This window comes from Canis lupus, chromosome 30 (genome assembly GCF_003254725.2).
Source record: "Canis lupus dingo isolate Sandy chromosome 30, ASM325472v2, whole genome shotgun sequence".
NCBI lineage: Eukaryota > Metazoa > Chordata > Mammalia > Carnivora > Canidae > Canis > Canis lupus.
The window spans coordinates 23,294,740-23,312,748 of record NC_064272.1 but is presented as its reverse complement, the minus strand read 5'-3'; the positions used below and the strand labels follow the sequence as shown (position 1 = coordinate 23,312,748).

Sequence of the window (18,009 nt, the reverse complement as noted above, 5' to 3'; positions counted from 1 at the left end):
TAGTAATTACAATATGCATGTTAATCATAGTCTATCATTAAATATGGTGATTACTTCATATATAATATAGTGGCTGTACAAGAGAATTCTATTTTTCATCCCATCCTTTATCCTGTTGCCCTGTAATTTACTACTATATATGCTGTGTACCCTTTCTGGCAAGTCAGCTATCTTTTAAGAAAATTTAAAGTGAGAAAACAAAATTATTTTACATTTACTCACAAACTTGCCATTTCTGTCCTTCTTCTTTTGTTGGTTGTAGACCCAGGTGTCTTTCCAAATACGAATTTCCCTGCATTACCATCTTTCTTTAACATTTAGAGTGCAGCTTGTTAGCAGCAACTTCTCTTGGCTTTTGTCTGAAAATGTATTTTGTTTTCTTTTTTTTAAAGATTTTTTTCTGAATATAGAATTCTGATTTGACAGTTTTTGTTTTATTTTGCTCTCAACACTATAAAAATACCATTCTGTTTTCTGGCTTGTACTGTTTCTGATGAGAACTTAGCAGTCATTATCTTTGTTTTTACCACATGTAGTATTTTTTCTCTGGATGCTTTTAAGATATTCTCTTTTCACTAGTTTTAAATAATTTGAGTTTTATATGCTTCGGTGTAGTTTTCTTTGTTTTTTCCCTTTAATTGAGGTTCATTGAAAATTTTTGGATCTAAGAGTTTATAGCTGGATCTGTAAATTTATAGTTTTCATCAAATTTGGAAAACTTTGAACACTATGTTTTCAAATGTATATATAGTTTTCAAATATATATGTATTTTTTCTATATATATATATATATATATATATATATATATATATATATATGTAGTTTGTTTTCATGTCTGTTAATTTTGGGAAGGATTGTTACCATGTGGATTATGTTGTCTTTATTTAAAGAGTGCTGGGTTTGTTTGTGTTTAACAAATGGTTAAGTCACTTGTAGACAGCTTGACCCTTTTGACACTAAATTTTAAGCTTTGTTGGGACTAGTTTATTTTTTACTGAATATTGCAATTTACTGGGACGCCTGGGAGGCTCAGCAGTTGAATGTCTGCCTTCGGGTTAGGGTGTGATTCCAGAGTTCTGGGATCAAATCCCACATTGGGCTTTCTGCCTGCTTCTTCCTCTTCCTATGTCTCTGCTTTCTCTCTGTGTCTCTCATGAATAAATAAAATCTTTTCCAAAAATTAAAATAAAATTTACTAAGATAACTAAGATAAGTTCCTCCTGGAGCTTCTGCTGAGTGCTCCAGTGTTTAACAAGGTCTTTCCACTCTGGTTGGTCCAAACTCACATGTCACCCAGTCCTATATGAGCTCCAGGAATTATCAGCATACAGATGACCTGGTCTTGGTTCTTTATCCAGTTTCCTGGAGTCTCACCCTATGTATTCCCAGCTTAGCAATCGATTTTTAGACCTCATTCTCTCCCTCCGGTACTAAGCCCCTCACCTTTTAGCCACTAAACTCTGATCTTTTTCATCAGTTTAGTGAGACCACCCTGTTCTACTTGCTCTCCCCATCCCATGCTGCAGTCGAGAAAGTCTTTTGGTGGAGAAGTCTTCCCTTACTCGTTTCTCTCACCTATATGATCACAGTCCCAAACTGCCTGCTGGCCAGTTTGAAGACAGCGGTTTTATATACTTTTCTAGTTGTTTATAGTGGGAAGACAAGTCCATTGTCTTTAATCCATTATGAACAGAAGCAGAAGCTTCTGTGGCATCTTTTGATTAATTTTGAAACTGTTCTTTGATTTCTTTCTTCATATTTTAGGGAGATCACTTATCCTCACAGTTTCTTCTTGTCCTCATTGCCTCAAATTGGATATATCATAGTCAGTGAGGTTATAAACGTATTTACTTCTTGGCCACATATGCAGATTCTTGCGGTGGCATTCTCTTTGGAGCCTATCTTAGACATTCTCATCACTTCAGGTAGTATCTGATGTGTAGTTAACAGGCATCATAAATATCCACTAGCTCTGTAAAGGAGGAAGGACTGAATTTGAGGGGGGAAAAAAGCTTAATCTCAGAGCTAAAGGGTAATGATTATGCTACACTCACCCCATCTTCCACCATAAAACACTATCACTATATCAGTAGTTCAAGATATTCAAGTTTAAATGAAAAGCTACCTCATTCAAAGATAATATTTAAGAAAAAGACAATTCTACCTCTTAATTCCACAGTTGTTCATATTCCCAGCTGGGAAAGTGTAGGCCTATCTTCCTCTTCTCTGAGGAAAATGAAATGGTAGTGCTCTTGGGACCAATGGACAAAAAGGCCTTGGAGGAAAGTAACCCCCACTTTTGGGACCCTTGTGAGTGATGTGTTGCTGGACACTAGCAGATAATCAACAAGTACTGGGAACCATTCAATTCTTAGAATCATTTCCCAAGCCTGATATTAAGGACCAGCACTTTCAAAAGCTCGATAACGTGTTTTGCTGGGATGTGAAATGGAAGATGAGGTTTCAGTATTTGCCTCTCAAAAGCAAATGTAGTTTTCATTTTTCTGTCATTTCAGACAGCTCTACTTCTAACAGGCATTTAAACTTGAGTGCTGTAGATTTTATATTACATCAGTGTGTATCCTTAACAGTCTCTTCTGGAAGTGAGAAGCCTCATAGGGGTGGGAGGAAAAAAAAACAAACCTGGTCCTAAGAACCTAAATCCTGACACACGAGACATCTTGAGGGATTGGTGCGTTTAATTTTCTAGCACCCCAAACACTTGATAGAGTGAACCAACACTGGACAGCAGAAGTTCAGTGACGGCTACAACAGAATCTTATTGTTCTAGTGGAAATATTTAATATTCAGAGGACACAGAAATGGGCCAAAGTTAGGTAGAAAATTAGGTTTTATCCTACACTTATTTTTCATAAATCAACTTTCTTTTCCTTGGATTATATCACCCTCCCCTATTTTCAGGCCGGGTTAATCTTCATCTGCAAAGCTATCCAGTGGCTTATCATAACCAAAGTTAGTCACTGAGCCAAACCTTTAGTAATCAATCCAATCAGTCTGATGATAACAAAGACCTGACCTCCTCAAAGAATCTCACATAAGTTTGGGAATTTTAGAGCTTTAATGTCATTAAACTTAAGTTAATTTCTTTCAATCCTTTATTGAGAGCCTCTTAAAGGAAAATAAAGTATTCCTTTTGCTAAATGAAAGCTTGAAAGAGCACTGCATCACAACACCACATTTTGCCCCTTTAAAAACAAAAACAAAAAAATGGAGAGGGCTGGAAAAAAAAAAGAGGAAATCACGTTTTCAGTAAGAAATTCCAAGCACAGTCTTCAAGTCATACTAAAAGAAATCAAGTTTAAATAAGCTATGTCAGATCCCTCTGAAAAAAACTAGATATAATTTAAACCTCTAGAATGGTGGTGTGATTTGTTCACAGTACGTGTTATTATTTTATCCTTCCAGCCCTCAGATGCCTATCTGTAGATAAGGGATGAAGGTATCTAATTCTAATCCATGGATTTTGAAGCTATAATAAGCTAATGTAACATGTTTAAGACGAGGGCCTGGTTCTCTTAGTAAAGCAGCAGTAAATATTAGCTATCATTGTTTTCTATTAATTTTCAAATGAAATTTATAGAATAATTTATGCTTGAGGAAGTGGGGGGAGAATAGAAGGGGGCTGGATTCAGCCAACCTGGGACCTGCTGTGTGACCTTTGGCAAATTATTTAGTCTTTCGGACCTCTCATTTCTTCATCTATTAAGAGAGGCTATGAATAACTCCTAATTCCTGCTGTCCTCTAGCAGTTTTACTTTCCATTTGTTTGTCTTATGGCTTTTATAAATAGTTTACAAATATTTTTGTCCTCTAATAAATGTGGGGGTGTCTTTGTTTTTGCTGTTCTATTTTACTTTTTTGAAAGATCACCTAGGTACTCGCTTGGATTAATTGATTTTGAATCCTTTTTTCCTTTTAACTGGAATAGTGTACTCGATTTAGAGAGCCTGCTAGAAGAGGACACTTGGTACTTATTAAGGAACTTGTGTATGATTCCACTGTGGCCTAGAGCAGGGGCCACTCCCACAGCCTGTATTTGCCAGAACCAAATCCCGAACCAGGGAGAATTTCTTTGTGGCAAAGTGTAAAGTGGTTACCATGTTTTCCAATAATTTTTCAGGGACTCTCTCACCTACAGGGACTGGAGGGGGGAGACTCGCAGAGGGCAGAGGGGCTTGTTTAAATGCAGATTCCTAGGCATCACCACCTAGGAGCCTCTAAGTCAAAACACTAGGAAATAAGGTCCAGGAATTCTCATTTGAATAAGCTTTTCTAGTGATTCTTATGTTCATTAACTTTCAGGAATCACTAGTTGATACATAATTGGACTAGTTGAGTCATACCCCAGGACATGTTCCTAGGCCCATTTAAGAAAACAACTACAAGTCTTGAGTTTGTTAACCTGTGCCAAAGAAAACATCTATGCGAATGGACAGCTGCCACTCACAACGTCCGCTGTCTGTAACTTCATCACAGGGATACTAGCTCTTCTCAGTGCCAGAAGGGGGAAAAAAATGAATTCAAAATCAATTTAGTACAACAAGGACTTCCCAAGCATTCCCTCTACCCTTCATAATTTCTCAAAAGAGAAACAGCAAAAAGGGCCTATGTTTTATTTAGAAGTTGACAGACTTTTCCAAAAGCTCACACATACTACAAACCTATGCAGTATTGGCAATCAGGGAAAACGCTGACTGAACACAGGGGAGCTCGTTGTCACGGGGGCAGAGTTCTGCAGTGGTTATATTTCTCAGAAGGAGCTGTAACTCATGCAGTGCAACTGTAAAGTGCCAAGGCTCTTTCCTTATTTCCATAAGCTGCACCTCTTGAACAAGAACTGTAGCAACTCCTTTGCCACTTCTCAGTCTGTGTACAGCTAATGACGTATGTCTCCTTCCTGCTCCGCATGTGCTGGAGCAGCCCCAGAGCCCCGAAAGGCCCAGACGGACTTGCCAGCCGCCACAGAGAGAGGACTTTGAGACTCTGAGTCCTTTTTCATCCAGTAGACATTTGGACTCCTCCTGTATGCCAGGCAGTGCTAAATGCCCTTAATCACTTCTTGTTTTACAAATGACCTTGGGCCTTCCCTGGCTCACAGAGCATAGAATGGACACTCTGGAAGGTCACCTGAGTTCTTCGTGAGCTTTCTCCTCCCTCTCTTTGGTAGTTTCTTTGTGCTTCAGGCCTGTTTCTCAGAAGGTTCTCTAGACTTAGCATAGCTCCAAGGCTGTGGCACCGTTGTGTGCCCCCTGCAGAGGCCGTTCAAGGGAGCCCAGAGAATCAGCTGGTGAATTCATAGAAAATTTTACACTCCAGGCTTAGCTGCTCAGATTTTCTTCTTACAAGCCATCTTTGTTGCCTTAGCCCTTAACCTGCATAAAAGCGCTATTCCTAAGGGAAGGTATAAGGTTCATTTCAGTCATAACTCTTGGTTTCTGAACTTGGGAATAAACCACCATTTCCCATTCCAACTCTTCCTTCCCAGAAGACCATCAGTAAAAAAAATTTTTCACCTATAGTAACTTAACTGGCTCATTTTAATTTTTAATTTGTCAATATGAGATAATCCAGTGAGGGAGTCAACACAGTACGTCATTTAGGATATTTCCTTAAAGTAGTTCACTGTAGTTATTACCCTCTTTTTTGAGCTTTAGACTTCTGCTTCTCACTGCAGAGTGGATGTCCGAACTCCTCCAGGTAACAGACAAGTCGGTTCCTGACCTGGCCCTGCCCCTTCCCCTTTCTCCAGCCTTCCCAGACTGCTTGCACCACGGCATGGGCCATGCCTTTCGGTTGTGTGCCCTCCTCTCCATTATCTGCCCCTTGACCCCTAGCACAGTGGTTTTGTTATGTCTTCTGTGCAGGTGAATGAGAACTGGTCTACTTCTGTAGTAAGTGTGGTGCTTCATTCTTACTGAGACTGATTATCTCAAATGTTGCCTCTTTCTAGTTCTAATCATAATTGCTTCTTTTGCCCTTTAATCTGTTCTTTCTCTTCAGCACCTTTGGCTTTCCTGTTTTTTTTTCCCCCCATCACTTCTTTCTCCCTGTCAAGCTTAAATTATCTTAACATTTGACTTATACCTACCGCATTTGACTTTAATACTGGATGGTTTTCATTAAAACCATCCGGGGCAATGCTGGGTGGCTCAGTGGTTGAGCGTCTCCCTTTGGCTCCAGACGTGATCCCAGGGTCCTGGGATTGAGTCCCACATCAGGCTCCCCACAAGGAGCCTGCTTCTCCCTCTGCCTAGGTCTCTGCCTCTCTCTCTATGTCTCTCATGAATTAAAAAACAAAAACAAAAAAAACACAAAGCTACCAGGTCATATATAGTCAGGTAAATTAAATATAATTTCCCCTATCAACAGACCACAAAGTCCAAATAAACACATCTATTTGTTGTGTCTAATAAAGTAATGTGTATTCCATTGTTTAATGTATCTTTATTGACAGCTTTATTGGGGTGTAATTGATACACAGTAAATTACACATAAATGTACAATTTGATACGTCTTAATGTATGTATTTACCCGTGGAACCCTCACCACCGTTCAGAGAGCAGACACCTCCATCACCTTGGGAAGTTTTCTGCTGGCCCTTTGTGATCTCCTCTCTCCCTTCACCCCCCTTCCCATTCCTAGGCACTGATCTGCTTTTTTACGACTGCAGCTTGTTTGTGTTTTTTTAATTTCATATAACTAGAAACACACTGTATGTACTCTTCTAACTGTTCTTGCTTACACAGTAATGTTAAAATCCATCTTTGTTGTGTATCTTAGTAATTCATTCCTTCTTGTTGCTGAGTTTCATTGCTGAGTTGCATGAGTTCCAGTGAGTTCCATTTTATGGATATATCACAATTTGTTCATCCAGTCATCTGTTGGTGGACATTTATGTCGCTTCTAGTTTGGAATTACTGTCAGTAAAAGTTCCTATGACCATTTCATGTGCAAGTGTTTGTGCATCTGTGTGTGTGTGTGTGTGTGTGTGTATATATATTTCTGTTAGTCTTGGGTTAAATACCTAGAAATGGAATCGCTGGATCGTAAGGTAGATTAAGAAACTGCCAAACTATTTTCCAAAGTAATCGTATCATCTTACATTCCTCCCAGCAATGTGTAAGGTTTCCAACTTCCCTACCTCTTCTCCAGCATTTGGTATGGTTGGTCTTTCTAATTTTGGCCATTCTGATAAATGTATAGTGTTATCTCAACAGAGTGTTTTAAATATGTATATATAGACTGTGAGAGAGAGAGAGGTTGGGAACTTTTGACTATGCACCACATTCATTTAAAGTTTTTTTAAAATTACAGAAGCCCATTTGAAAACATTTTGCTATAAATTTATTTCATAAATACATAATTAATGCCAAATTCCACCTGATTATAAGTTAGCTTTCTGAGTTTATTTTCTGTGAAATGGGGAGTGACTCCTTAGTTTATGAAGTGGTTGTGAGCATTCAACTAGACAACATCTGCAGAAGATCCCATTACTGGCTTATAACCAATTCTTCTGGGCTGTGAGTTGAAATCACGCATTGTATATATTAGTTATCCTTAACCGTTTTTGAAATTAGGTAATAATCAGTCCAAACCTTATCATGAGGCAGATCAACATAACGTACCTAATGTGGCATAATTGAAAGTCGGTTCTCATCATTTTTTTAAAAAACGCTTATTAAAATAGTTTACAGGTGATTTTGGTATATCAGTTGGAGATCCTTTCCTCTTATTTCTAGAATCCTATCACTTATGCATTTATGTGCATGATCTATAGGTAGTTGATTTTATGTGGTGTTTCCATTGCACATTTTTTACTTTTGGAAGCTGGCCCTCCTCACTGCAATGTTAGTTTCTGAAGCACAGGAGCTAAAATTCTGAGTGCATACATACTGACAGTTGTGGTCCTGGAAGAGAGTAAAGCACCTGCTTTGTAGATGGAGAACCTGCAAGACAGGCTGTCTCCATACTTACTGTTTTTATGTTAGCCCCCCTTCGAAGAATTTGGTTTATTTAAACTAAAACAAAAGCAATTCACCCTTTTCTCCCACTCACCATCCCCTGCGTCTGGCAACCCACCAGTCTGAGCTCTGGATCTGTGAACTTATTTTATATGTGTATAAATATATATACATATATATAATATTTCTCTCTCTAGACAGGTTTGCATGTAAATATATGTATATATGTATAATATATGTGTGTATATTATACATATATGTATTATAGATACATGTATACATATATAAAATATATCTTAGATTCCACTATAAGAGAACTCATACAGCATTAGTCTTTCTCTGATTTATTTCACTTAACATAATGCCCTTGAGGTTCACCCATATTGTCACAGAGGGCAACAGTTTAATTTTTTTATGACTGAATAATATTTTATTGTTTACATATATCACAATTTCTTTATCTAGTCACCCATTAATGGACATAGTTCTTTTTTTCCATATCTTGGCTATTGTAAATAATGCTGCAATGAACACGAGGGTTTAGATATCTTTTTGAATTTGTGTTTTTGTTTTCTTCAGATAAGTACCCAGAAGTTGGATTGATTGTTGGATCATATGATAGGTCTATCTTTAATATTTTTAGGAACATCCATACTATTTTTCATAATGGTTGCACTATTCCCACCAAGAGTACCTAAGGGTTCCTTTCTCCATGTCCTTGCCAACACTTGCTGTTTCTAGTATTTTTGATTCTAGCCATTCTGAGAGGTGTGAGGTGATATCTCATTGTGGATTTGATTTGCATTTCCCTGCTGATGAGTGATGTTGAGCATCTTTCCATGTGTATGTTGGTCATCTGTATATTTTCTTTGATGAAGTATATTTTAATATTCCTCATTTTACTGTATTATTGTTATTTTATTTGTTTTATTGTTGAATTTTAAAAATTCTTCATGTATTTTGGGTACAGGTTCATTGTACTTTGCAAGTATTTTCTCCTACTCTGTGGCTTATCTTTTCATTCTCTCAACAGTGTCTTCTGTAGAGCAGAAGTTCTTAATTTTCATGACATCCAGTTTATTGATTCATTAATTTTTCAATTTTGTGGATAGGCTTTTGGTGTCACGCTTGAGGAATTTTCACCTGATTTAACATCACAAAGATCTTTTCTTATGTTTCTTCTAGAAATTTTACAGTTTCATATGTAACATTTAGGTCTGTGATCTCTTTTTAGTTAGTTTTTGTGAGGAACTAAGTTCTTTAAGAAAAAAAAAGTTGATACTAAGAGTTCCAGCACCATTTCTTGAAAAGGCTTTTTTTTTTCCCCTATGGAATTGACTTTGTGACTTTCCCATGCAGCAGTTGTCCATATTTGTAGGAGTCTTTTTTTTAGACTCTGTTCTCTTCCACTGATTCATGTGTGTGTCCATTTACCAATATCATACATTTTTTTATTACTGTACCTTTACATAACATGGGAAATTCTTTACCTTAACAGAAAGAACATTAAAAACTAAATATGTAATCTTCAAAGGTGCAGATCTTAAGTAGAGGGATCTAAGTGAGAAAGAGAGAAGGGAGAATTTGAGAAAGAGAATGAGGTGGAAGGTGGCCCTATGAAGAGTTTTGCTCTTAGAAATCCTCACAACAGTGAGCGAGCCTGTTGCAGTGTGCAGAGAGCAAATTTAAACCTACTTTTTCTGACACAGTCTGTATGTGATGTTTCTCTCTCTAGAAGGGCTTGCATTCACGTGGAGGGAACCCCTCTGATGGCCTTTAGAGTATCTCCTTGTTTCTTCCCTGGAACGATATCATTGACATTAGAAGACCCAAGGGAGAAGCATCTGTCTGGAATATGAAAGCCAGCTTATAATTATTCATGTTCATGGTGGTGGGTAGAGAATTTTCACAGGCAAATCCAGTGATCACATAATCCCCAAAGGCCTTTCCACCCTGTTCTCATTGGTCTTTTACTTCTTTATCCATCTGTTCTCTTAACTTTATACGCTGCTTGGGAAGTTGCATAGACTCTTCTAGAGGGAACATGTCACTTAAATGTGGATTTGAGCATGGCTCCAGGTCTGATGACCCTAGGCAGAGGAGACTTACTGGTACATCACAGAATGTCTGCAACAGTGACAAGAAGCTTGTTTGAGGTGGCTCCTTTCCATTTCACTGGAGCAAAAGGCCTTTGAAAAACAAACAGAGTTACTCAGATTAAAGATAGGATTAATTTCTCCTTATACAGCTAAATACATAAGCAATGCATGTAAATATTTAATAAGTGAATATAAAAGGGCCTTATAAACACAGAGTCAATAAACAACCTCAGCCCAGTACAGGAAAGCAGTTTGCACTTTGCTTGGTGTGGTGTTTTCTTTATTCAGTTAGATTAACAAACCGTGATTTCATCATCAGTCAACAAGATAGTAGAGAGACCATCAAAGCAAACTACAGGAGAGTCCAGATCGATCCGTGCCAAACAAATGTTTGTAGCTAACAGCTGTATTAGCACTGACTCTAATTGACGCAGCCGGGGTTCTCCTCTCACTTCCTAAGTGAGAGGGATGTCCTGTTGCATGGTCCGGACCCCCTCACTGCTGCTGGAGGCCATTCTCTCCTCTTGTAGCGTCACCACCTCTTTATAGGTGGGGGAGGCAGCCTACTAGTGTTTTAGCTATTTTTTGTTTTTAAAGGCTAGTGGGCCTCTCCCTCAGGGTGTGTCAGTCCACAAGTAATCCAGCACTTGAATCAAAAATACCAGTTTGATGTATCAAAGCTTTTGGGTATACAGGTCTTAAATTCTTTTTTTCCCCCTTTCTTAACACTTAAATCAAAACTGGAGTACTGAAGAACAAGAAGAGGTCTGCTGTGGCCTCTGTCTGCTAGCGGAGATTGTTGATTTGTTCTGCAGCAGGTCTCTCTCTGTGAAGCTCTGGATGATAATGAACAGGTCCTAAGATGCCCAACCCTTGAGTTAGTTCATCTGGCTGGTGGGAAATGTAGTACCATTGAGTTGTGTACTCTAGGAGTCTTCCTATCAAAGCAAACCAAAACATCAAACTCTTTTGCCTTTTTTATTTATCTGAAATATGAAAGGGAGGGTCCTATGTAGTTAACAAAAGAATGCTTAAGTGTACCAGCCAGCCAATCTGCAATATCTGTTAGCTGCAGATAGTGTGTTTCGCTGTTGGGATTCTTGTCCTAGCAGAGGAGACCTAATCCCCAGGAGGGCATCTGGTGAAGAGAAACTGTAGTGGAGCAGAAAGAACTGGAGGCTGGGGATAGACATTTGGAGTCCCATCCTGGCTCTGCCTCTCGGTGGGTGCCTATCAGCAAGTCATTTCTTGATCTCTCGGAGTCACATTTTTTTTTTTGACTACAAAATGGGGGGTGATTTCGCCTCACTGAAACAGCATGAAGATTAAATGAAGTCCTGTTTATGAGAGCAAGCAGCACAGAATGCGAGCTCAGCAGACAGTAATGTGGCGCAGCTAGGAAAGAGAAGCAGTGATGCAAGGTGAGAGACAAGTGTGGAAGAAATGCCTTTAAAAGTTCTTTGATCTCCTGGTTCTTAACCCTAGCAGTACATTGGAATGTTCTGGGGAACTTTTAAAAATAATCCAGAGTAAAATAATCAATCTCTGAAGGCAGAGTCCAGCCATAGGAAAAGTATTTAAGGGCCCCAGGAGCTCTGCAGCCAGAAGTAGATGAAGTCCTCCCCCTCATTAAAAAGAGGAAATTTAAACCAAAGATAAGTGAGGGAAGCCCAAAGCTATTCTTGTAGCTGTGGCAAAGTACAACTACCTCGGACATAGGCATCCTGTATTCCAATCTCCCACTTATTTCCATAAAGCCCTCCCAGTCTCTGATTTCCAGAGACCTCAAGAGCAGGTGGAGTGACCCAACAAATCTCTTTTATGTATGTCAGATAGATGGATGGGTGGATGGATGGATGGATGGATGGAGAATCTATCTGCTCACAAATTGAGTCTAGAAGACAGCTATTAAATAAGAATGGTGTAAGAGGTTTTTTGGATCAGAGGATCATGACCACCAGATTTCTAGGGAGGGTGGTTTCACAGAGGTAATGGCAGAAGTAGGTCTGGAAAAATGAATTTATCAGTAAGCAAGGGGAGGAAAGGCATTTTAGGCAGATGAAACAGCTTTTACGAAGACATAGAAGTACGTTTAGGGGAAGGCAAATGGTTTCATGTGGCTGGAAGGACAAGATGTGATGGTGGTTAGTGGCTATATTGGTTTTCATAATCTGAATTTGACAAAGTTTGGAAATTGTTGTTATCACTGAAATTAAAGGAACTGCTTAAATATCTTAGTCTTTTTATTTTCTGGTGGAAATCTGAACAGACTGATTTGGGCTATCGTTTCTAGGTATTTGAGAAAATGTGTGGGAAATATCAGAAAGGGAGACAGAACGTAAAGACTTCTAACTCTGGGAAACGAACTAGGGGTGATAGAAGGGGAGGAGGGCGGGGGGTGGGAGTGAATGGGTGACGGGCACTGGGGGTTATTCTGTATGTTAGTAAATTGAACACCAATAAAAAAAAATATCGAATTACACATATTTTCAGCATTTCTATTTCTATCATAGGCAGTAAGCGCAACAGTGAAAAATAAAGGAGAGGAGGGAAAAAGCATAGAGTCAGTCTGTTTGATGTTTAAGAAACAAAAATATACTCCAAAAAACAGGCATCTTCAACCAGTTTACTGAAATTTTTGTATTTTCTTTTAAAGGTGGCATATTTCTGAGAAAGAATCCACCCTTATTAATATATGTAATTAGCTAATTAATAAAAAGAAATACTTCTGAGAAAGAACCTATCCTAATATGGACAATTCAGTAATTAACAAAAGGAAAAATTTTTACCTAACATCAGAAACTCTGTCCAGGGAGCAACAGCCTTAAATACAGAGCACAGAGTGCATGGGGAGGCCTTTTTTTATTGTTCTGTATAACAAATCCTTTCCCTTGCAAAGCACCAAATTGCGTTTCCCTACCCTGCTGTATTGCAATGAACGTAGTCTGGTACACTGTGGCTCTTCCAGGAATACTCCTAATATCAATCTTGAAGCCTATTCAAAGCAAGGATGGGAGTCAGAGTTATCTGTGCCAACATTCCTGCTGAGAATTAGCCCAGTTCCATTATGTGTGGGGGAGCCCCCACTTCGCACCCTTACGCCTGTTTGGGGTACACAGATACAGCTGACTACAGGGAATGCAGAGTTAAGAAACCACATGGCAGGAACACTATCACTTACTCTTTCATAATGAGCTCCGTGCGGGGCAGGGAACTAAAAAATTAAATTAAATTAAATTTTAATTTTCTATCCTTCAGTGCAGCTGGGTACTTCAACAAAAAGCTACTTCTCCATAAGCAAGAAAAATGCAGAGGAATTGTGGACTCTCAGAACAAGCAAGGGCTCCAGGAGCCCTATGTGTCTTTTAAAACTCTTCCAACTGGAGTACTCCAGGCATTAACTGCTTGGCTTGTGCCTTCATTCGGCACATGAAGAAACTGAGGCTCGAGGAGCCTAACCCCTGTTTCCCACATTGAAACAGGGGTTAGGAGCCAAGCCACCGTTTGTAGTACCTGGATCTCCTGACTCCTGTGGGCCAAACTGCAGTCCCTAAACCTGAGTATTGTTATAATGAGCCAGCTCATCAGCAATAGGTTAGGAGAGGTTGCCTATTTTATCAGAATAGGAATTGGTTTTATGAATCCATCCCTATGGACTTGACCTTTAATCACTCACAAGGCCTGTGTGTCTTGCAGCCCCATTTGGGTCTTCATGCTCCTCCACCTCCTGACCAGAGCTGCACTTACCCCCAAGGAACACTGTTCACTACTTCCCCATCTCGGAAGGGCCAGTTAATCCCAGGCCTTGGTGTGGTGTCTGTATTTTGTTCTTCCTGAAATTGTCTAACTCTGTAGATTTTTGCTTCAGAAACTTTAGCATGAGGTTTGTACAAGTAGTATTTTAGGTTAGTTTGTACAGGACCTATCATGTTTTGTAAGTGGACATGGAGTCAGTTCTCACTTGAACTCTGTTTTTATGCATTACTTTTCCCTCTAAGAATCTCCTGCTTGGGGTGCCTGGGTGGCTCAGTTGGCTAAGCATCTGCCTTCAGCCCAGGTCATGATCCCGGGGTCCTGGGATAGAGCCCTGTGTCAGGCTACATGCTTAGCAAGGGGTCTACTTCTCCTTCTGTCCTTCCCCCCTGCTTCTGATCTCTCTCTCTCTCTCTCTCTGCCCCCCTAATAAATAAAACCTTAAAAAAAATCTATTGCTTTGAAGTTGTATCTGTTCTCCTGTCCATCATCTCTTTTCCCTTTTTGGTAATGTTAATGAGGAGTGCCTCCCATTTGGGGTCATTTACCCTCTCTCTCCCAGAGAGAATTCGTGAGTAATAGTACATCTCCAAAGCGCAGTTCTGTACATAAGGACCAGAGTGCTCTGACTGGCTTATAACAAACTACTGCAGAACCATAATCCCATCTGCTCAGATCTAGTATTAAATCTGACTCAGATATTTCTCCAAGTGAACCTCAAAGCTGCACTTAACTGAGCACCTACTAGGTTTATATGGCAGTCCTCTTAGCTGTGAGTTCCTTCCTGGTACAGGACTGTGCCCCACACTGCACCTGGCACAAAGTAGAACAGGAATATGTGTTGAATGAAGGGGACCAGTAAAAACTGGGTCTTCTCAGAGTGTCCTGTCCTGAGGCTGTTCTAGATGGGAATGGTTCTCCCATGGCCTAACACATCCAGTTGTTTCTTGAGGCTGAGCTGCAACTTGACCTTCTTCCAAAGATGAAGAGGAAAGGCATTATTCATCTGAGATTTGCCTTGCAATGTTTAGCACAAATTTGGTTTCTAAGGAAAGGCTGGCAAAGCACTGACACAGGAAAAATTATTCTTAGGTATTCTCTGATGACCATACACTGAGCGAGGTTTTTGTATAGTTACTGTAGCCATGAAAATAATCACTGGACAACATTTGTAGTCACAAATAACACCAACCCCTAGAACTTTTTGATTAATGTCAGGGAGTAGGGCTAACAGAAGTGTGATGCCAGCTGGGCCAGCATGCCCTTTACCAGCCCCAGACATTTATTCAGTGAATAGATGTGTGTGTGGAACCCGTGATCTCTCCGTGCTTTTGCTTATTTTTTTAATGTCAGTCTGAAGGCAAAATACAGGCTTTGCAACTGATGGTTTGTGACCATCATTTGTAGCTACAAAAAGTGCTATTCCTCCTCACTTTAAAATCAATTTGGGGTTCACGGACAGGTTTTTGGTGGCATGCAGTACAATTTAGATGCTCGGTAAGTACAGAAAGGAAGACAGAAAGGGCAGAAAGTTGAGGGAGAGGGAGGCGCATAGAGGGAGTCACCCGCTCTGTGTGTGTCCTGGCATAGTCTGCCTGGGGTCTGACAGGCTCTGCAGCCACCTGCTGGGTAACCTGGTGACATCCATTGACTTCTGACTCTTAAGTTTGGTCATCGATAAAATGAGATAGTACCTACTGTGAAGGGTTTTTGAGAGACTTATACATGTAAATGTCTGACAGAATGACTCAGTAAATGTTAGTTTTTTATTATAATTCATAATCAGTTTGTGAATTCCAGTGATCGCTTTCTTTGAGAAAACACTTGCTTGTTTACCTTCCTGGACTTCAAGATGAGTCCCCAGCAGTGAATATGGATTCCTTAGCGCAGAGAGAGCCAAGAACCCTAGAATTCCTCGGGAGAACAGGTGGTCACAGAGGATAGCCCAGCCAGGGACTCCCCGTGGCTGCTGTCCCAGCTGCCCTACATACAGGTTTCCCCTCTTGCTGGGGCTCTCAGGCATCAGTCATAACTGTCACCTGATTGCTGCTTTCTTGCCAGAACGGAGCACCAGATTTCCTTTCCATTGTATACCTGTATTTTCTTCCTGAATGAGAGGGAGAGGGAGCTTGTTTGCCTGAGAACAGGGCCTTTATTCACCTGTCTTCCCAGGGACCTTACCTTGAGGTAGAAGACAGACAAGCTGGCAAGACGGGAGAAGGGCCATCTGGCTGGTGGGCTCATGCTCCCCCCCCCCCCCCCCCAGTAATCTTTAGGGCCACATGTTAGTACTTTTTAACCCTTTGGAGACTAGCATTTTCCTGCAATGAAAACTCTAGTTCTAGCTTTTTCAAAGACATCACTATTCCCCCCCCCCCCACCCATGGTTAGGTTTCCTCAGAATTAAAGTATATTTTCTACATTTATTTTTTGCCATGAGGGAGGGTAATAATAAAAACATAAAAGCATTTAATCCAGTGAATGCTGGACTGAGGGAAGTCAGATCCTTTCCCCAGGATTTTCTTATAGCAGTTGATTTGCAGAAGCAGTTTGAGGGGTCTGGGGGAGACCTGCTTTGGAAAGTCTAGCAGCAGTAACTCTTTTTAACAGTGACCTCCATTTCTCTGCATCGAATGTGAAAGAGGGGCCTTGGCTTCTCCTGCCCGCATGTAGTTATCACATGTGGTTACTTACTTACCAGGCTCAGTCTTAAGGGCCAAATTTCTTCTCTTAATCCTCAGGACAACTGGATTCTTGAGGTAGATACAAATTTGAGTCCCATTTACAAAGGAGGGAACTGAGGCTCAGAGAAGTTAAATAAATTTCCCAGGGTCAAACAGCTGGTAGGTGATAAAATCCATAAAACTTTCAGGCCCCAGAGCCTTTTCTCTCGACCAGGACTATACTGCCTGAGGAGTTGCAGTCCTACTAGAGGATTTCAACAGGGGTAGGAGGGACTGAAGTGTAGCATTTCTCTTCTCCAGGCTTTTAAGATATTTTACATTTGTAGGATTCGAGGCAAAAGCAGTATTTTTCATTTCAACAAGAGCAAACTACCTATGTGGGCTGTATGGCATTTTCCATAATGTGACCTCTAACCCATAGTCGAGCAGCTCGCCATTACAGGTCAGGTTCTCCGAAAGTGGTTGCTGAGATGGTTTGCCATGCAGATTATTTACTGGGGATCCCTGCTGAAGGGGAGTAGGCACAAGGGGAAACTGAGCTGCAGTGCTGGCCCGGCAGCTTCTACCAACAACATGCAGCATGGAGGAGCATAGATGGTCCTCTGGAGCTATCCTGTGGTGAGCTGAAAGTGAGGGCCTGTATACCCTGCCACCGGTGGATAGGCCACCCCGGGGAGGGTATGCTCTTGGGCAAGGAAACTATCTTCCTCTGAGGCAGACTCTGAAGGAGTTGACAGCACTTCTACTCACCGAGGCAATCAATGTGTTCTTCCTTGAAGGGAGGCTGTAGGTGGTACGCTACGGTTTCCATTTCAACACTTGCAATTTCATTAGAAATGTGAGTTTACACAGTAGTAAATGCTGTCTTCAACCCAGCCTATTGTTTGCTTGGCTTCTAAGTAAATAGGCAGTGCACTCATATAGACAGATGCTCAGCTGCCTGGAATCCTTTTACTTATAGACCCAGGGAGAGGCAAAGGTGTAGTAACATCTATATTTTCTTTGAACCATGTGATTAAAGACATACCTGGCATTTTTGTAAATGCATGAAGAGTTTGTTTTATATTCATCATGTCTTTCATGTGGAGCCAGTTGGCTTTTTTTTAGAGATTAGAGTCCAAAGCCACAAGCCACAGTGCAGTGGTGGAAAACCTCTAGTCACATTTTGCCTGCCAGTTGCCTTTAGAAAAATCATTCGATGATTAAGATTCCAGATTAAACCCCTTTTCAGTGCTCTTTCCATCATGAAACTAAAGCAGTCTTCCAAATCACTTCGCCACAGACATTAAACTGCATCCCAACTGACTTGTATCTTGTCCACCCACCTTGGCCAAGTTGACCACAGGAACTATTCCTGTGTCGTCCACAGGGCTGGTTTGCCTTGCAGAATCCATCACCACTGCCTCCCACTACTGCTCATAGTTGACTTTGGCCACTGACTGTCTCAACTGCAAGGTGTACAAAATCCCCCTCTATTTCCTTTTTTTTCA

The 18,009-nt window shown here is 40.4% G+C and overlaps 1 protein-coding gene across 1 annotated transcript in view; it reads left to right on the top strand.

Annotated features, from left to right (window-relative positions):
- Positions 1-18,009, top strand: part of ALDH1A2 (aldehyde dehydrogenase 1 family member A2) — a 96,143-nt gene that overhangs the window by 63,629 nt on the left and 14,505 nt on the right. The gene's annotated exons all lie outside the window — the stretch shown is intronic.